Source organism: Euprymna scolopes, chromosome 28 (genome assembly GCF_053919585.1).
Source record: "Euprymna scolopes isolate OS-2025 chromosome 28, ASM5391958v1, whole genome shotgun sequence".
Lineage (NCBI taxonomy): Eukaryota > Metazoa > Mollusca > Cephalopoda > Sepiida > Sepiolidae > Euprymna > Euprymna scolopes.
The window spans coordinates 96700270-96715113 of NC_136509.1; the positions used below are offsets into that span (position 1 = coordinate 96700270).

At 40.3% G+C, this 14844-nt stretch overlaps 56 non-coding genes across 56 annotated transcripts; all 56 read right to left on the minus strand.

Annotated features, from left to right (window-relative positions):
• Positions 1–187: 187 nt before the first annotated feature.
• Trnae-uuc (transfer RNA glutamic acid (anticodon UUC)) lies at positions 188–259 on the minus strand. The gene has a single exon. It is a non-coding gene; the product is annotated as a tRNA-Glu (tRNA).
• Positions 260–446: 187 nt separating this feature from the next.
• Trnae-uuc (transfer RNA glutamic acid (anticodon UUC)) lies at positions 447–518 on the minus strand. Its single transcript has one exon. It is a non-coding gene; the product is annotated as a tRNA-Glu (tRNA).
• A 187-nt stretch (positions 519–705) lies between these two features.
• Positions 706–777, minus strand: Trnae-uuc (transfer RNA glutamic acid (anticodon UUC)). The gene has a single exon. It is a non-coding gene; the product is annotated as a tRNA-Glu (tRNA).
• A 187-nt stretch (positions 778–964) lies between these two features.
• Trnae-uuc (transfer RNA glutamic acid (anticodon UUC)) lies at positions 965–1036 on the minus strand. The gene has a single exon. It is a non-coding gene; the product is annotated as a tRNA-Glu (tRNA).
• A 187-nt stretch (positions 1037–1223) lies between these two features.
• Positions 1224–1295, minus strand: Trnae-uuc (transfer RNA glutamic acid (anticodon UUC)). The gene has a single exon. It is a non-coding gene; the product is annotated as a tRNA-Glu (tRNA).
• Positions 1296–1481: 186 nt separating this feature from the next.
• Positions 1482–1553, minus strand: Trnae-uuc (transfer RNA glutamic acid (anticodon UUC)). The gene has a single exon. It is a non-coding gene; the product is annotated as a tRNA-Glu (tRNA).
• Positions 1554–1740: 187 nt separating this feature from the next.
• Positions 1741–1812, minus strand: Trnae-uuc (transfer RNA glutamic acid (anticodon UUC)). Its single transcript has one exon. It is a non-coding gene; the product is annotated as a tRNA-Glu (tRNA).
• A 187-nt stretch (positions 1813–1999) lies between these two features.
• Trnae-uuc (transfer RNA glutamic acid (anticodon UUC)) lies at positions 2000–2071 on the minus strand. The gene has a single exon. It is a non-coding gene; the product is annotated as a tRNA-Glu (tRNA).
• A 188-nt stretch (positions 2072–2259) lies between these two features.
• On the minus strand, positions 2260–2331 carry Trnae-uuc (transfer RNA glutamic acid (anticodon UUC)). The gene has a single exon. It is a non-coding gene; the product is annotated as a tRNA-Glu (tRNA).
• Positions 2332–2517: 186 nt separating this feature from the next.
• On the minus strand, positions 2518–2589 carry Trnae-uuc (transfer RNA glutamic acid (anticodon UUC)). Its single transcript has one exon. It is a non-coding gene; the product is annotated as a tRNA-Glu (tRNA).
• A 187-nt stretch (positions 2590–2776) lies between these two features.
• Trnae-uuc (transfer RNA glutamic acid (anticodon UUC)) lies at positions 2777–2848 on the minus strand. The gene has a single exon. It is a non-coding gene; the product is annotated as a tRNA-Glu (tRNA).
• A 187-nt stretch (positions 2849–3035) lies between these two features.
• On the minus strand, positions 3036–3106 carry Trnae-uuc (transfer RNA glutamic acid (anticodon UUC)). Its single transcript has one exon. It is a non-coding gene; the product is annotated as a tRNA-Glu (tRNA).
• A 187-nt stretch (positions 3107–3293) lies between these two features.
• Trnae-uuc (transfer RNA glutamic acid (anticodon UUC)) lies at positions 3294–3365 on the minus strand. The gene has a single exon. It is a non-coding gene; the product is annotated as a tRNA-Glu (tRNA).
• A 187-nt stretch (positions 3366–3552) lies between these two features.
• On the minus strand, positions 3553–3623 carry Trnae-uuc (transfer RNA glutamic acid (anticodon UUC)). The gene has a single exon. It is a non-coding gene; the product is annotated as a tRNA-Glu (tRNA).
• A 187-nt stretch (positions 3624–3810) lies between these two features.
• On the minus strand, positions 3811–3882 carry Trnae-uuc (transfer RNA glutamic acid (anticodon UUC)). The gene has a single exon. It is a non-coding gene; the product is annotated as a tRNA-Glu (tRNA).
• Positions 3883–4069: 187 nt separating this feature from the next.
• Positions 4070–4141, minus strand: Trnae-uuc (transfer RNA glutamic acid (anticodon UUC)). Its single transcript has one exon. It is a non-coding gene; the product is annotated as a tRNA-Glu (tRNA).
• A 187-nt stretch (positions 4142–4328) lies between these two features.
• Trnae-uuc (transfer RNA glutamic acid (anticodon UUC)) lies at positions 4329–4400 on the minus strand. Its single transcript has one exon. It is a non-coding gene; the product is annotated as a tRNA-Glu (tRNA).
• Positions 4401–4587: 187 nt separating this feature from the next.
• Trnae-uuc (transfer RNA glutamic acid (anticodon UUC)) lies at positions 4588–4659 on the minus strand. The gene has a single exon. It is a non-coding gene; the product is annotated as a tRNA-Glu (tRNA).
• A 187-nt stretch (positions 4660–4846) lies between these two features.
• Trnae-uuc (transfer RNA glutamic acid (anticodon UUC)) lies at positions 4847–4917 on the minus strand. The gene has a single exon. It is a non-coding gene; the product is annotated as a tRNA-Glu (tRNA).
• Positions 4918–5104: 187 nt separating this feature from the next.
• On the minus strand, positions 5105–5176 carry Trnae-uuc (transfer RNA glutamic acid (anticodon UUC)). The gene has a single exon. It is a non-coding gene; the product is annotated as a tRNA-Glu (tRNA).
• A 187-nt stretch (positions 5177–5363) lies between these two features.
• Positions 5364–5435, minus strand: Trnae-uuc (transfer RNA glutamic acid (anticodon UUC)). Its single transcript has one exon. It is a non-coding gene; the product is annotated as a tRNA-Glu (tRNA).
• A 187-nt stretch (positions 5436–5622) lies between these two features.
• Positions 5623–5694, minus strand: Trnae-uuc (transfer RNA glutamic acid (anticodon UUC)). Its single transcript has one exon. It is a non-coding gene; the product is annotated as a tRNA-Glu (tRNA).
• A 188-nt stretch (positions 5695–5882) lies between these two features.
• On the minus strand, positions 5883–5954 carry Trnae-uuc (transfer RNA glutamic acid (anticodon UUC)). Its single transcript has one exon. It is a non-coding gene; the product is annotated as a tRNA-Glu (tRNA).
• A 187-nt stretch (positions 5955–6141) lies between these two features.
• Trnae-uuc (transfer RNA glutamic acid (anticodon UUC)) lies at positions 6142–6213 on the minus strand. The gene has a single exon. It is a non-coding gene; the product is annotated as a tRNA-Glu (tRNA).
• A 187-nt stretch (positions 6214–6400) lies between these two features.
• Positions 6401–6472, minus strand: Trnae-uuc (transfer RNA glutamic acid (anticodon UUC)). Its single transcript has one exon. It is a non-coding gene; the product is annotated as a tRNA-Glu (tRNA).
• A 187-nt stretch (positions 6473–6659) lies between these two features.
• Positions 6660–6731, minus strand: Trnae-uuc (transfer RNA glutamic acid (anticodon UUC)). The gene has a single exon. It is a non-coding gene; the product is annotated as a tRNA-Glu (tRNA).
• Positions 6732–6918: 187 nt separating this feature from the next.
• On the minus strand, positions 6919–6990 carry Trnae-uuc (transfer RNA glutamic acid (anticodon UUC)). Its single transcript has one exon. It is a non-coding gene; the product is annotated as a tRNA-Glu (tRNA).
• Positions 6991–7177: 187 nt separating this feature from the next.
• Positions 7178–7249, minus strand: Trnae-uuc (transfer RNA glutamic acid (anticodon UUC)). Its single transcript has one exon. It is a non-coding gene; the product is annotated as a tRNA-Glu (tRNA).
• A 186-nt stretch (positions 7250–7435) lies between these two features.
• Positions 7436–7507, minus strand: Trnae-uuc (transfer RNA glutamic acid (anticodon UUC)). Its single transcript has one exon. It is a non-coding gene; the product is annotated as a tRNA-Glu (tRNA).
• Positions 7508–7694: 187 nt separating this feature from the next.
• Trnae-uuc (transfer RNA glutamic acid (anticodon UUC)) lies at positions 7695–7766 on the minus strand. Its single transcript has one exon. It is a non-coding gene; the product is annotated as a tRNA-Glu (tRNA).
• A 187-nt stretch (positions 7767–7953) lies between these two features.
• On the minus strand, positions 7954–8025 carry Trnae-uuc (transfer RNA glutamic acid (anticodon UUC)). Its single transcript has one exon. It is a non-coding gene; the product is annotated as a tRNA-Glu (tRNA).
• Positions 8026–8212: 187 nt separating this feature from the next.
• Positions 8213–8284, minus strand: Trnae-uuc (transfer RNA glutamic acid (anticodon UUC)). The gene has a single exon. It is a non-coding gene; the product is annotated as a tRNA-Glu (tRNA).
• Positions 8285–8472: 188 nt separating this feature from the next.
• Trnae-uuc (transfer RNA glutamic acid (anticodon UUC)) lies at positions 8473–8544 on the minus strand. The gene has a single exon. It is a non-coding gene; the product is annotated as a tRNA-Glu (tRNA).
• A 187-nt stretch (positions 8545–8731) lies between these two features.
• Trnae-uuc (transfer RNA glutamic acid (anticodon UUC)) lies at positions 8732–8802 on the minus strand. Its single transcript has one exon. It is a non-coding gene; the product is annotated as a tRNA-Glu (tRNA).
• Positions 8803–8989: 187 nt separating this feature from the next.
• On the minus strand, positions 8990–9061 carry Trnae-uuc (transfer RNA glutamic acid (anticodon UUC)). The gene has a single exon. It is a non-coding gene; the product is annotated as a tRNA-Glu (tRNA).
• Positions 9062–9506: 445 nt separating this feature from the next.
• Positions 9507–9578, minus strand: Trnae-uuc (transfer RNA glutamic acid (anticodon UUC)). The gene has a single exon. It is a non-coding gene; the product is annotated as a tRNA-Glu (tRNA).
• A 187-nt stretch (positions 9579–9765) lies between these two features.
• Trnae-uuc (transfer RNA glutamic acid (anticodon UUC)) lies at positions 9766–9837 on the minus strand. Its single transcript has one exon. It is a non-coding gene; the product is annotated as a tRNA-Glu (tRNA).
• Positions 9838–10024: 187 nt separating this feature from the next.
• Trnae-uuc (transfer RNA glutamic acid (anticodon UUC)) lies at positions 10025–10096 on the minus strand. The gene has a single exon. It is a non-coding gene; the product is annotated as a tRNA-Glu (tRNA).
• Positions 10097–10283: 187 nt separating this feature from the next.
• Positions 10284–10355, minus strand: Trnae-uuc (transfer RNA glutamic acid (anticodon UUC)). Its single transcript has one exon. It is a non-coding gene; the product is annotated as a tRNA-Glu (tRNA).
• A 187-nt stretch (positions 10356–10542) lies between these two features.
• Trnae-uuc (transfer RNA glutamic acid (anticodon UUC)) lies at positions 10543–10614 on the minus strand. The gene has a single exon. It is a non-coding gene; the product is annotated as a tRNA-Glu (tRNA).
• Positions 10615–10798: 184 nt separating this feature from the next.
• Trnae-uuc (transfer RNA glutamic acid (anticodon UUC)) lies at positions 10799–10870 on the minus strand. The gene has a single exon. It is a non-coding gene; the product is annotated as a tRNA-Glu (tRNA).
• A 187-nt stretch (positions 10871–11057) lies between these two features.
• Positions 11058–11129, minus strand: Trnae-uuc (transfer RNA glutamic acid (anticodon UUC)). Its single transcript has one exon. It is a non-coding gene; the product is annotated as a tRNA-Glu (tRNA).
• Positions 11130–11316: 187 nt separating this feature from the next.
• Trnae-uuc (transfer RNA glutamic acid (anticodon UUC)) lies at positions 11317–11388 on the minus strand. The gene has a single exon. It is a non-coding gene; the product is annotated as a tRNA-Glu (tRNA).
• Positions 11389–11575: 187 nt separating this feature from the next.
• Positions 11576–11647, minus strand: Trnae-uuc (transfer RNA glutamic acid (anticodon UUC)). The gene has a single exon. It is a non-coding gene; the product is annotated as a tRNA-Glu (tRNA).
• A 187-nt stretch (positions 11648–11834) lies between these two features.
• Trnae-uuc (transfer RNA glutamic acid (anticodon UUC)) lies at positions 11835–11906 on the minus strand. The gene has a single exon. It is a non-coding gene; the product is annotated as a tRNA-Glu (tRNA).
• Positions 11907–12093: 187 nt separating this feature from the next.
• On the minus strand, positions 12094–12165 carry Trnae-uuc (transfer RNA glutamic acid (anticodon UUC)). The gene has a single exon. It is a non-coding gene; the product is annotated as a tRNA-Glu (tRNA).
• Positions 12166–12352: 187 nt separating this feature from the next.
• Trnae-uuc (transfer RNA glutamic acid (anticodon UUC)) lies at positions 12353–12424 on the minus strand. The gene has a single exon. It is a non-coding gene; the product is annotated as a tRNA-Glu (tRNA).
• A 187-nt stretch (positions 12425–12611) lies between these two features.
• On the minus strand, positions 12612–12683 carry Trnae-uuc (transfer RNA glutamic acid (anticodon UUC)). Its single transcript has one exon. It is a non-coding gene; the product is annotated as a tRNA-Glu (tRNA).
• Positions 12684–12870: 187 nt separating this feature from the next.
• Trnae-uuc (transfer RNA glutamic acid (anticodon UUC)) lies at positions 12871–12942 on the minus strand. The gene has a single exon. It is a non-coding gene; the product is annotated as a tRNA-Glu (tRNA).
• A 187-nt stretch (positions 12943–13129) lies between these two features.
• Trnae-uuc (transfer RNA glutamic acid (anticodon UUC)) lies at positions 13130–13201 on the minus strand. The gene has a single exon. It is a non-coding gene; the product is annotated as a tRNA-Glu (tRNA).
• A 188-nt stretch (positions 13202–13389) lies between these two features.
• Trnae-uuc (transfer RNA glutamic acid (anticodon UUC)) lies at positions 13390–13461 on the minus strand. The gene has a single exon. It is a non-coding gene; the product is annotated as a tRNA-Glu (tRNA).
• A 189-nt stretch (positions 13462–13650) lies between these two features.
• On the minus strand, positions 13651–13722 carry Trnae-uuc (transfer RNA glutamic acid (anticodon UUC)). Its single transcript has one exon. It is a non-coding gene; the product is annotated as a tRNA-Glu (tRNA).
• Positions 13723–13910: 188 nt separating this feature from the next.
• On the minus strand, positions 13911–13982 carry Trnae-uuc (transfer RNA glutamic acid (anticodon UUC)). The gene has a single exon. It is a non-coding gene; the product is annotated as a tRNA-Glu (tRNA).
• A 188-nt stretch (positions 13983–14170) lies between these two features.
• Positions 14171–14242, minus strand: Trnae-uuc (transfer RNA glutamic acid (anticodon UUC)). Its single transcript has one exon. It is a non-coding gene; the product is annotated as a tRNA-Glu (tRNA).
• A 187-nt stretch (positions 14243–14429) lies between these two features.
• Trnae-uuc (transfer RNA glutamic acid (anticodon UUC)) lies at positions 14430–14501 on the minus strand. The gene has a single exon. It is a non-coding gene; the product is annotated as a tRNA-Glu (tRNA).
• Positions 14502–14688: 187 nt separating this feature from the next.
• Positions 14689–14760, minus strand: Trnae-uuc (transfer RNA glutamic acid (anticodon UUC)). Its single transcript has one exon. It is a non-coding gene; the product is annotated as a tRNA-Glu (tRNA).
• Between the last annotated feature and the right edge of the window lie 84 nt (positions 14761–14844).

Genomic DNA, 14844 nt, shown 5'->3' on the forward strand with positions numbered 1-14844 from the left:
AACGCTGCCATCAAATCGAAAGCACATCTTATCAAAATCATACCTAACAGAGCAGCAGCTGAACACTACTTTGTGTAATAAGCTTCAAAGATAAAACAAGCGCTGCAAACATAAAAAAAAATGCTTGGAAATTTGACTTCAATACACTTGTTGTTTATGTTACTGGTTAAACACGAAAAATAATACGATCTCACACCGGGAATCGAACCCGGGCCGCCTGGGTGAAAGCCAGGAATCCTAACCACTAGACCATATGGGAGAACGCTGCCATCAAATCGAAAGCACATCTTATGAAAATCATACCTAACAGAGCAGCAGCTGAACAAAACTTTGTGTAATAAGCTTCGAAGATAAAACAAGCGCTGCAAACATAAAAAAAATACTTGGAAATTTGACTTCAATACAGTTGTTGTTTATGTTACTGGTTACAAACGAAAAATAATACGTTCCCACACCGGGAATCGAACCCGGGCCGCCTGGGTGAAAGCCAGGAATCCTAACCACTAGACCATATGGGAGAACGCTGCCATCAAATAGAAAGCACATCTTATCAAAATCATACCTTACAGAGCAGCAGCTGAACAAAACTTTGTGTAATAAGCTTCAAAGATAAAACAACCGCTGCAAACATATTAAAAATGCTTGGAAATTTGACTTCAATACAGTTGTTGTTTATGTTACTGGTTACAAACGAAAAATACAACGTTCCCACACCGGGAATCGAACCCGGGCCGCCTGGGTGAAAGCCAGGAATCCTAACCACTAGACCATATGGGAGAACGCTGCCATCAAATAGAAAGCACATCTTATTAAAATCATACCTAACAGAGTAGCAGCTGAACAAAACTTTGTGTAATAAGCTTCAAAGATATAACAACCGCTGCAAACATATTAAAAATGCTTGGAAATTTGTCTTCAATACAGTTGTTGTTTATGTTACTGGGTACAAACGAAAAATAATACGTTCCCACACCGGGAATCGAACCCGGGCCGCCTGGGTGAAAGCCAGGAATCCTAACCACTAGACCATATGGGAGAACGCTGCCATCAAATAGAAAGCACATCTTATAAAAATCATACCTAACAGAGCAGCAGCTGAACAAAACTTTGTGTAATAAGCTTCAAAGATAAAACAAGCGCTGCAAACATAAAAAAAATGCTTGGAAATTTGACTTCAATACAGTTGTTGTTTATGTTACTGGTTACAAACGAAAAATAATACGTTCCCACACCGGGAATCGAACCCGGGCCGCCTGGGTGAAAGCCAGGAATCCTAACCACTAGACCATATGGGAGAACGCTGCCATCAAATCGAAAGCACATCTTATCAAAATCATACCTAACAGAGCAGCAGCTGAACAATACTTTGTGTAATAAGCTTCAAAGATAAAACAAGCGCTGCAAACATAAAAAAATGCTTGGAAATTTGACTTCAATACAGTTGTTGTTTATGTTACTGGTTACAAACGAAAAATAATACGTTCCCACACCGGGAATCGAACCCGGGCCGCCTGGGTGAAAGCCAGGAATCCTAACCACTAGACCATATGGGAGAACGCTGCCATCACATATAACGTACATCTTATCAAAATCATACCTAACAGAGCAGCAGCTGAACAAAACTTTGTGTAATAAGCTTCCAAGATAAAACAAACGCTGCAAATATAAAAAAAATGCTTGGAAATTTGACTTCAATACAGTTGTTGTTTATGTTACTGGTTAAACACGAAAAATAATACGATCCCACACCGGGAATCGAACCCGGGCCGCCTGGGTGAAAGCCAGGAATCCTAACCACTAGACCATATGGGAGAACGCTGCCATCAAATAGAAAGCACATCTTATCAAAATCATACCTAACAGAGCAGCAGCTGAACAATACTTTGTGAAATAAGCTTCCAAGATAAAACAAGCGCTGCAAACATAAAAAAAATGCTTGGAAATTTGACTTCAATACAGTTGTTGTTTATGTTACTGGGTACAAACGAAAAATAATACGTTCCCACACCGGGAATCGAACCCGGGCCGCCTGGGTGAAAGCCAGGAATCCTAACCACTAGACCATATGGGAGAACGCTGCAACCAAATAGAAAGCACACCTTATCAAAATCATACCTAACAGAGCAGCAGCTGAACAAAACTTTGTGTAATAAGCTTCCAAGATAAAACAAGCGCTGCAAACATAAAAAAAATGCTTGGAAATTTGACTTCAATACAGTTGTTGTTTATGTTACTGGTTAAAAACGAAAAATAATTCATTTCCCACACCGGGAATCGAACCCGGGCCGCCTGGGTGAAAGCCAGGAATCCTAACCACTAGACCATATGGGAGAACGCTGCCATCAAATAGAAAGCACATCTTATCAAAATCATACCTAACAGAGCAGCAGCTGAACAAAACTTTGTGTAATAAGCTTCCAAGATAAAACAAACGCTGCAAACATAAAAAAATGCTTGGAAATTTGACTTCAATACAGTTGTTGTTTATGTTACTGGTTACAAACAAAAAATAATACGTTCCCACACCGGGAATCGACCCCGGGCCGCCTGGGTGAAAGCCAGGAATCCTAACCACTAGACCATATGGGAGAACGCTGACATCAAATCGAAAGCACATCTTATCAAAATCATACCTAACAGAGCAGCAGCTGAACAATACTTTGTGTAATAAGCTTCGAAGATAAAACAAGCGCTGCAAAAATAAAAAAAATGCTTGGAAATTTGACGTCAATACAGTTGTTGTGTATGTTACTGGTTACAAACAAAAAATAATACGTTCCCACACCGGGAATCGAACCCGGGCCGCCTGGGTGAAAGCCAAGAATCCTAACCACTAGACCATATGGGAGAACGCTGCCATCAAATCGAAAGCACATCTTATCAAAATCATACCTAACAGAGCAGCAGCTGAACAATACTTTGTGTAATAAGCTTCCAAGATAAAACAAGCGCTGCAAACATAAAAAAAATGCTTGGAAATTTGACTTCAATACAGTTGTTGTTTATGTTACTGGGTACAAACGAAAAATAATACGTTCCCACACCGGGAATCGAACCGGGCCGCCTGGGTGAAAGCCAGGAATCCTAACCACTAGACCATATGGGAGAACGCTGCCACCAAATAGAAAGCACATCTTATCAAAATCATACCTAACAGAGCAGCAGCTGAACAAAACTTTGTGTAATAAGCTTCAAAGATAAAACAATCGCTCCAAACATATTAAAAAATCTTGCAAATTTGACTTCAATACAGTTGTTGTTTATGTTACTGGTTACCAACGAAAAATAATACGTTCCCACACCGGGAATCGAACCCGGGCCGCCTGGGTGAAAGCCAGGAATCCTAACCACTAGACCATATGGGAGAACGCTGCCATCAAATCGAAAGCACATCTTATCAAAATCATACCTAACAGAGCAGCAGCTGAACAATACTTTGTGAAATAAGCTTCCAAGATAAAACAAGCGCTGCAAACATAAAAAAAATGCTTGGAAATTTGACTTCAATACAGTTGTTGTTTATGTTACTGGGTACAAACGAAAAATAATACGTTCCCACACCGGGAATCGAACCGGGCCGCCTGGGTGAAAGCCAGGAATCCTAACCACTAGACCATATGGGAGAACGCTGCCATCAAATAGAAAGCACATCTTATCAAAATCATACCTAACAGAGCAGCAGCTGAACAAAACTTTGTGTAATAAACTTCAAAGATAAAACAATCGCTGCAAACATATTAAAAAATCTTGCAAATTTGACTTCAATACAGTTGTTGTTTATGTTACTGGTTACCAACGAAAAATAATACGTTCCCACACCGGGAATCGAACCCGGGCCGCCTGGGTGAAAGCCAGGAATCCTAACCACTAGACCATATGGGAGAACGCTGCCATCAAATAGAAAGCACATCTTATCAAAATCATACCTTACGGAGCAGCAGCTGAACAAAACTTTGTGTAATAAGCTTCAAAGATAAAACAACCGCTGCAAACATATTAAAAATGCTTGGAAATTTGACTTCAATACAGTTGTTGTTTATGTTACTGGTTACAAACGAAAAATAATACGTTCCCACACCGGGAATCGAACCCGGGCCGCCTGGGTGAAAGCCAGGAATCCTAACCACTAGACCATATGGGAGAACGCTGCCATCAAACAGAAAGCACATCTTATTAAAATCATACCTAACAGAGTAGCAGCTGAACAAAACTTTGTGTAATAAGCTTCAAAGATATAACAACCGCTGCAAACATATTAAAAATGCTTGGAAATTTGACTTCAATACAGTTGTTGTTTATGTTACTGGGTACAAACGAAAAATAATACGTTCCCACACCGGGAATCGAACCCGGGCCGCCTGGGTGAAAGCCAGGAATCCTAACCACTAGACCATATGGGAGAACGCTGCCATCAAATAGAAAGCACATCTTATAAAAATCATACCTAACAGAGCAGCAGCTGAACAAAACTTTGTGTAATAAGCTTCAAAGATAAAACAATCGCTCCAAACATATTAAAAAATCTTGCAAATTTGACTTCAATACAGTTGTTGTTTATGTTACTGGTTACCAACGAAAAATAATACGTTCCCACACCGGGAATCGAACCCGGGCCGCCTGGGTGAAAGCCAGGAATCCTAACCACTAGACCATATGGGAGAACGCTGCCATCAAATCGAAAGCACATCTTATCAAAATCATACCTAACAGAGCAGCAGCTGAACAATACTTTGTGAAATAAGCTTCCAAGATAAAACAAGCGCTGCAAACATAAAAAAAATGCTTGGAAATTTGACTTCAATACAGTTGTTGTTTATGTTACTGGGTACAAACGAAAAATAATACGTTCCCACACCGGGAATCGAACCGGGCCGCCTGGGTGAAAGCCAGGAATCCTAACCACTAGACCATATGGGAGAACGCTGCCATCAAATAGAAAGCACATCTTATCAAAATCATACCTAACAGAGCAGCAGCTGAACAAAACTTTGTGTAATAAGCTTCAAAGATAAAACAATCGCTGCAAACATATTAAAAAATCTTGCAAATTTGACTTCAATACAGTTGTTGTTTATGTTACTGGGTACAAACGAAAAATAATACGTTCCCACACCGGGAATCGAACCCGGGCCGCCTGGGTGAAAGCCAGGAATCCTAACCACTAGACCATATGGGAGAACGCTGCCACCAAATAGAAAGCACATCTTATCAAAATCATACCTAACAGAGCAGCAGCTGAACACTACTTTGTGTAATAAGCTACAAAGATAAAACAAGCGCTGCAAACATAAAAAAAATGCTTGGAAATTTGACTTCAATACAGTTGTTGTTTATGTTACTGGTTACAAACGAAAAATAATACGATCCCACACCGGGAATCGAACCCGGGCCGCCTGGGTGAAAGCCAGGAATCCTAACCACTGGACCATATTGGAGAACGCTGCCATCAAATAGAAAGCACATCTTATCAAAATCATACCTAACAGAGCAGCAGCTGAACAAAACTTTGTGTAATAAGCTTCCAAGATAAAACAAACGCTGCAAATATAAGAAAAAGGCTTGGAAATTTGACTTCAATACAGTTGTTGTTTATGTTACTGGTTACAAACAAAAAAAAATACGTTCCCACACCGGGAATCGAACCCGGGCCGCCTGGGTGAAAGCCAGGAATCCTAACCACTAGACCATATGCGAGAACGCTGCCATCAAATCGAAAGCACATCTTATCAAAATCATACCTAACAGAGCAGCAGCTTGACACTACTTTGTGTAATAAGCTTCAAAGATAAAACAAGCGCTGCAAACATAAAAAAAAATGCTTGGAAATTTGACTTCAATACAGTTGTTGTTTATGTTACTGGTTAAACACGAAAAATAATACGATCTCACACCGGGAATCGAACCCGGGACGCCTGGGTGAAAGCCAGGAATCCTAACCACTAGACCATATGGGAGAACGCTGCCATCAAATCGAAAGCACATCTTATCAAAATCATACCTAACAGAGCAGCAGCTGAACAAAACTTTGTGTAATAAGCTTCCAAGATAAAACAAGCGCTGCAAACATAAAAAAAATGCTTGGAAATTTGACTTCAATACAGTTGTTGTTTATGTTACTGGTTACAAACGAAAAATAATACGTTCCCACACCGGGAATCGAACCCGGGCCGCCTGGGTGAAAGCCAGGAATCCTAACCACTAGACCATATGGGAGAACGCTGCCATCAAATAGAAAGCACATCTTATAAAAATCATACCTAACAGAGCAGCAGCTGAACAATACTTTGTGTAATAAGCTTCGAAGATAAAACAAGCGCTGCAAACATAAAAAAAATACTTGGAAATTTGACTTCAATACAGTTGTTGTTTATGTTACTGGTTACAAACGAAAAATAATACGTTCCCACACCGGGAATCGAACCCGGGCCGCCTGGGTGAAAGCCAGGAATCCTAACCACTAGACCATATGGGAGAACGCTGCCATCAAATAGAAAGCACATCTTATCAAAATCATACCTTACGGAGCAGCAGCTGAACAAAACTTTGTGTAATAAGCTTCAAAGATAAAACAACCGCTGCAAACATATTAAAAATGCTTGGAAATTTGACTTCAATACAGTTGTTGTTTATGTTACTGGTTACAAACGAAAAATAATACGTTCCCACACCGGGAATCGAACTCGGGCCGCCTGGGTGAAAGCCAGGAATCCTAACCACTAGACCATATGGGAGAACGCTGCCATCAAATAGAAAGCACATCTTATTAAAATCATACCTAACAGAGTAGCAGCTGAACAAAACTTTGTGTAATAAGCTTCAAAGATATAACAACCGCTGCAAACATATTAAAAATGCTTGGAAATTTGACTTCAATACAGTTGTTGTTTATGTTACTGGGTACAAACGAAAAATAATACGTTCCCACACCGGGAATCGAACCCGGGCCGCCTGGGTGAAAGCCAGGAATCCTAACCACTAGACCATATGGGAGAACGCTGCCATCAAATAGAAAGCACATCTTATAAAAATCATACCTAACAGAGCAGCAGCTGAACAAAACTTTGTGTAATAAGCTTCAAAGATAAAACAAGCGCTGCAAACATAAAAAAAATGCTTGGAAATTTGACTTCAATACAGTTGTTGTTTATGTTACTGGTTACAAACGAAAAATAATACGTTCCCACACCGGGAATCGAACCCGGGCCGCCTGGGTGAAAGCCAGGAATCCTAACCACTAGACCATATGGGAGAACGCTGCCATCAAATCGAAAGCACATCTTATCAAAATCATACCTAACAGAGCAGCAGCTGAACAATACTTTGTGTAATAAGCTTCAAAGATAAAACAAGCGCTGCAAACATAAAAAAATGCTTGGAAATTTGACTTCAATACAGTTGTTGTTTATGTTACTGGTTACAAACGAAAAATAATACGTTCCCACACCGGGAATCGAACCCGGGCCGCCTGGGTGAAAGCCAGGAATCCTAACCACTAGACCATATGGGAGAACGCTGCCATCACATATAACGTACATCTTATCAAAATCATACCTAACAGAGCAGCAGCTGAACAAAACTTTGTGTAATAAGCTTCCAAGATAAAACAAACGCTGCAAATATAAAAAAAATGCTTGGAAATTTGACTTCAATACAGTTGTTGTTTATGTTACTGGTTAAACACGAAAAATAATACGATCCCACACCGGGAATCGAACCCGGGCCGCCTGGGTGAAAGCCAGGAATCCTAACCACTAGACCATATGGGAGAACGCTGCCATCAAATAGAAAGCACATCTTATCAAAATCATACCTAACAGAGCAGCAGCTGAACCAAAACTTTGTGTAATAAGCTTCCAAGATAAAACAAACGCTGCAAACATAAAAAAATGCTTGGAAATTTGACTTCAATACAGTTGTTGTTTATGTTACTGGTTACAAACAAAAAATAATACGTTCCCACACCGGGAATCGAACCCGGGCCGCCTGGGTGAAAGCCAGGAATCCTAACCACTAGACCATATGGGAGAACGCTGCCATCAAATCGAAAGCACATCTTATCAAAATCATACCTAACAGAGCAGCAGCTGAACAATACTTTGTGTAATAAGCTTCGAAGATAAAACAAGCGCTGCAAAAATAAAAAAAATGCTTGGAAATTTGACTTCAATACAGTTGTTGTTTATGTAACTGGTTACAAACAAAAAATAATACGTTCCCACACCGGGAATCGAACCCCGGCCGCCTGGGTGAAAGCCAGGAATCCTAACCACTAGACCATATGGGAGAACGCTGCCATCAAATCGAAAGCACATCTTATCAAAATCATACCTAACAGAGCAGCAGCTGAACAATACTTTGTGAAATAAGCTTCCAAGATAAAACAAGCGCTGCAAACATAAAAAAAATGCTTGGAAATTTGACTTCAATACAGTTGTTGTTTATGTTACTGGTTAAAAACGAAAAATAATTCATTTCCCACACCGGGAATCGAACCCGGGCCGCCTGGGTGAAAGCCAGGAATCCTAACCACTAGACCATATGGGAGAACGCTGCCATCAAATCGAAAGCACATCTTATCAAAATCATACCTAACAGAGCAGCAGCTGAACAATACTTTGTGTAATAAGCTTCCAAGATAAAACAAGCGCTGCAAACATAAAAAAAATGCTTGGAAATTTGACTTCAATACAGTTGTTGTTTATGTTACTGGGTACAAACGAAAAATAATACGTTCCCACACCGGGAATCGAACCGGGCCGCCTGGGTGAAAGCCAGGAATCCTAACCACTAGACCATATGGGAGAACGCTGCCACCAAATAGAAAGCACATCTTATCAAAATCATACCTAACAGAGCAGCAGCTGAACAAAACTTTGTGTAATAAGCTTCAAAGATAAAACAATCGCTCCAAACATATTAAAAAATCTTGGAAATTTGACTTCAATACAGTTGTTGTTTATGTTACTGGTTACCAACGAAAAATAATACGTTCCCACACCGGGAATCGAACCCGGGCCGCCTGAGTGAAAGCCAGGAATCCTAACCACTAGACCATATGGGAGAACGCTGCCATCAAATCGAAAGCACATCTTATCAAAATCATACCTAACAGAGCAGCAGCTGAACAATACTTTGTGAAATAAGCTTCCAAGATAAAACAAGCGCTGCAAACATAAAAAAAATGCTTGGAAATTTGACTTCAATACAGTTGTTGTTTATGTTACTGGGTACAAACGAAAAATAATACGTTCCCACACCGGGAATCGAACCGGGCCGCCTGGGTGAAAGCCAGGAATCCTAACCACTAGACCATATGGGCGAACGCTGCCACTAAATAGAAAGCACATCTTATCAAAATCATACCTAACAGAGCAGCAGCTGAACAAAACTTTGTGTAATAAGCTTCAAAGATAAAACAATCGCTGCAAACATATTAAAAAATCTTGCAAATTTGACTTCAATACAGTTGTTGTTTATGTTACTGGTTACCAACGAAAAATAATACGTTCCCACACCGGGAATCGAACCCGGGCCGCCTGGGTGAAAGCCAGGAATCCTAACCACTAGACCATATGGGAGAACGCTGCCATCAAATCGAAAGCACATCTTATCAAAATCATACCTAACAGAGCAGCAGCTGAACAATACTTTGTGAAATAAGCTTCCAAGATAAAACAAGCGCTGCAAACATAAAAAAAATGCTTGGAAATTTGACTTCAATACAGTTGTTGTTTATGTTACTGGGTACAAACGAAAAACAATACGTTCCCACACCGGGAATCGAACCCGGGCCGCCTGGGTGAAAGCCAGGAATCCTAACCACTAGACCATATGGGAGAACGGTTCCATCGAATCGAAAGCACAGCTTATCAAAATCATACCTAACAGAGCAGCAGCTGAACAATACTTTGTGTAATAAGCTTCGAAGATAAAACAAGCGCTGCAAACATAAAAAAAATGCTTGGAAATTTGACTTCAATACAGTTGTTGTTTATGTTACTGGTTACAAACGAAAAATAATACGGTCCCACACCGGGAATCGAACCCGGGCCGCCTGGGTGAAAGCCAGGAATCCTAACCACTAGACCATATGGGAGAACGCTGCCATCAAATAGAAAGCACATCTTATCAAAATCATACCTAACAGAGCAGCAGCTGAACAAAACTTTGTGTAATAAGCTTCCAAGATAAAACAAGCGCTGCAAACATAAAAAAAATGCTTGGAAATTTGACTTCAATACAGTTGTTGTTTATGTTACTGGTTACAAACGAAAAATAATACGCTCCCACACCGGGAATCGAACCCGGGCCGCCTGGGTGAAAGCCAGGAATCCTAACCACTAGACCATATGGGAGAACGCTGCCATCAAATCGAAAGCACATCTTATCAAAATCATACCTAACCGAGCAGCAGCTGAACAAAACGTCGTGTAATAAGCTTCCAAGATAAAACAACCGCGGCAAACATAATAAAAATGCTTGGAAATTTGACTTCAATACAGTTGTTGTTTATGTTACTGGTTACAAACGAAAAATAATACGTTCCCACACCGGGAATCGAACCCGGGCATCCTGGGTGAAAGCCAGGAATCCTAACCACTAGACCATATGGGAGAACGCTGCCATCAAATAGAAAGCACATCTTATCAAAATCATACCTAACAGAGCAGCAGCTGAACAAAACTTTGTGTAATAAGCTTCGAAGATAAAACAAGCGCTGCAAACATAATAAAAATGCTTGGAAATTTGACTTCAATACAGTTGTTTATGTTACTGGTTACAAACGAAAAATAATACGTTCCCACACCGGGAATCGAACCCGGGCCGCCTGGGTGAAAGCCAGGAATCCTAACCACTAGACCATATGGGAGAACGCTGCCATCAAATCGAAAGCACATCTTATCAAAATCATACCTAACAGAGCAGCAGCTGAACAATACTTTGTGTAATAAGCTTCCAAGATAAAACAACCGCTGCAAACATATTAAAAATGCTTGGAAATTTGACTTCAATACAGTTGTTTTTTATGTTACTGGGAACAAACGAAAAATAATACGTTCCCACACCGGGAATCGAACCCGGGCCGCCTGGGTGAAAGCCAGGAATCCTAACCACTAGACCATATGGGAGAACGCTGCCATCAAATAGAAAGAACATCTTATCAAAATCATACCTAACAGAGCAGCAGCTGAACAAAACTTTGTGTAATAAGCTTCAAAGATAAAACAAGCACTGCAAACATAAAAAAAATGATTGGAAATTTGACTTCAATACAGTTGTTGTTTATGTTACTGGTTACAAACGAAAAATAATACGTTCCCACACCGGGAATCGAACCCGGGCCGCCTGGGTGAAAGCCAGGAATCCTAACCACTAGACCATATGGGAGAACGCTGCCATCAAATCGAAAGCACATCTTATCAAAATCATACCTAACAGAGCAGCAGCTGAACACTACTTTGTGTAATAAGCTTCAAAGATAAAACAAGCGCTGCAAACATAAAAAAAATGCTTGGAAATTTGACTTCAATACAGTTGTTGTTTATGTTACTGGTTAAACACGAAAAATAATACGATCCCACACCGGGAATCGAACCCGGGCCGCCTGGGTGAAAGCCAGGAATCCTAACCACTAGACCATATGGGAGAACGCTGCCATCAAATCGAAAGCACATCTTATCAAAATCATACCTAACAGAGCAGCAGCTGAACAATACTTTGTGTAATAAGCTTCCAAGATAAAACAACCGCTGCAAACATATTAAAAATGCTTGGAAATTTGACTTCAATACAGTTGTTGTTTATGTTACTGGGAACAAACGAAAAATAATACGTTCCCACACCGGGAATCGAACCCGGGCCGCCTGGGTGAAAGCCAGGAATCCTAACCACTAGACCATATGGGAGAACGCTGCCATCAAATAGAAAGAACATCTTATCAAAATCATACCTAACAGAGCAGCAGCTGAACAAAACTTTGTGTAATAAGCTTCAAAGATAAAACAAGCACTGCAAACATAAAAAAAATGATTGGAAATTTGACTTCAATACAGTTGTTGTTTATGTTACTGGTTACAAACGAAAAATAATACGTTCCCACACCGGGAATCGAACCCGGGCCGCCTGGGTGAAAGCCAGGAATCCTAACCACTAGACCATATGGGAGAACGCTGCCATCAAATCGAAAGCACATCTTATCAAAATCATACCTAACAGAGCAGCAGCTGAACACTACTTTGTGTAATAAGCTTCAAAGATAAAACAAGCGCTGCAAACATAAAAAAAATGCTTGGAAATTTGACTTCAATACAGTTGTTGTTTATGTTACTGGTTAAACACGAAAAATAATACGATCCCACACCGGGAATCGAACCCGGGCCGCCTGGGTGAAAGCCAGGAATCCTAACAACTGGACCATATGGGAGAACGCTGCCATCAAATCGAAAGAACATCTTATCAAAATCATACCTAACAGAGCAGCAGCTGAACAAAACTATGTGTAATAAGCTTCCAAGATAAAACAAGCGCTGCAAACATAAAAAATATGCTTGGAAATTTGACTTCAATACAGTTGTTGTTTATGTTACTGGTTACAAACGAAAAATAATACGTTCCCACACCGGGAATCGAACCCGGGCCGCCTGGGTGAAAGCCAGGAATCCTAACCACTAGACCATATGGGAGAACGCTGCCATCAAATAGAAAGCACATCTTATCAAAATCATACCTAACAGAGCAGCAGCTGAACAAAACTTTGTGTAATAAGCTTCAAATATAAAACAAGCGCTGCAAACATATTAAAAATGCTTGGAAATTTGACTTCAATACAGTTGTTGTTTATGTTACTGGTTACAAACGAAAAATAATACGTTCCCACACCGGGAATCGAACCCGGGCCGCCTGGGTGAAAGCCAGGAATCCTAACCACTAGACCATATGGGAGAACGCTGCCATCAAATCGAAAGCACATCTTATCAAAATCATACCTAACAGAGCAGCAGCTGAACAAAACTTTGTGTAATAAGCTTCAAAGATAAAACCAGCGCTGCAAACATAAAAAAAATGCTTGGAAATTTGACTTCAATACAGTTGTTGTTTATGTTACTGGTTACAAACGAAAAATAATACGTTCCCACACCGGGAATCGAACCCGGGCCGTCTGGGTGAAAGCCAGGAATCCTAACCACTAGACCATATGGGAGAACGCTGCCATCAAATAGAAAGCACATCTTATCAAAATCATACCTTACAGAGCAGCAGCTGAACAATACTTTGTGTAATAAGCTTCGAAGGTAAAACAAGCGCTGCAAAGATAAAAAAAAATGCTTGGAAATTTGACTTCAATACAGTTGTTGTTTATGTTACTGGTTACAAACGAAAAATAATACGTTCCCACACCGGGAATCGAACCCGGGCCGCCTGGGTGAAAGCCAGGAATCCTAACCACTAGACAATATGGGAGAACGCTGCCATCAAATAGAAAGCACATCTTATCAAAATCATACCTAACAGAGCAACAGCTGAACAAAACTTTGTGTAAAAAGCTTCAAAGATAAAAAAAAACAGCTGCAAATATATTAAAAATGCTTGGAAATTTGACTTCAATACAGTTGTTGTTTATGTTACTGGTTACAAACGAAAAATAATACGTTCCCACACCGGGAATCGAACCCGGGCCGCCTGGGTGAAAGCCAGGAATCCTAACCACTAGACCATATGGGAGAACGCTGCCATCAAATAGAAAGCACATCTTATCAAAATCATACCTAACAGAGCAGCAGCTGAACAAAACTTTGTGTAATAAGCTTCCAAGATAAAACAAGCGCTGCAAAGATAAAAAAAAATACTTGGAAATTTGACTTCAATACAGTTGTTGTGTATGTTACTGGTTACAAACGAAAAATAATACGTTCCCACACCGGGAATCGAACCCGGGCCGCCTGGGTGAAAGCCAGGAATCCTAACCACTAGACCATATGGGAGAACGCTGCCATCAAATAGAAAGCACATCTTATCAAAATCATACCTAACAGAGCAACAGCTGAACAAAACTTTGTGTAATAAGCTTCAAAGATAAAATAAACCGCTGCAAACATATTAAAAATGCTTGGAAATTTGACTTCAATACAGTTGTTGTTTATGTTACTGGGAACAAACGAAAAATAATACGTTCCCACACCGGGAATCGAACCCGGGCCGCCTGGGTGAAAGCCAGGAATCCTAACCACTAGACCATATGGGAGAACGCTGCCATCAAATAGAAAGAACATCTTATCAAAATCATACCTAACAGAGCAGCAGCTGAACAAAACTTTGTGTAATAAGCTTCAAAGATAAAACAAGCACTGCAAACATAAAAAAAATGATTGGAAATTTGACTTCAATACAGTTGTTGTTTATGTTACTGGTTACAAACGAAAAATAATACGTTCCCACACCGGGAATCGAACCCGGGCCGCCTGGGTGAAAGCCAGGAATCCTAACCACTAGACCATATGGGAGAACGCTGCCATCAAATCGAAAGCACATCTTATCAAAATCATACCTAACAGAGCAGCAGCTGAACACTACTTTGTGTAATAAGCTTCAAAGATAAAACAAGCGCTGCAAACATAAAAAAAATGCTTGGAAATTTGACTTCAATACAGTTGTTGTTTATGTTACTGGTTAAACACGAAAAATAATACGATCCCACACCGGGAATCGAACCCGGGCCGCCTGGGTGAAAGCCAGGAATCCTAACAACTGGACCATATGGGAGAACGCTGCCATCAAATCGAAAGAACATCTTATCAAAATCATACCTAACAGAGCAGCAGCTGAACAAAACTATGTGTAATAAGC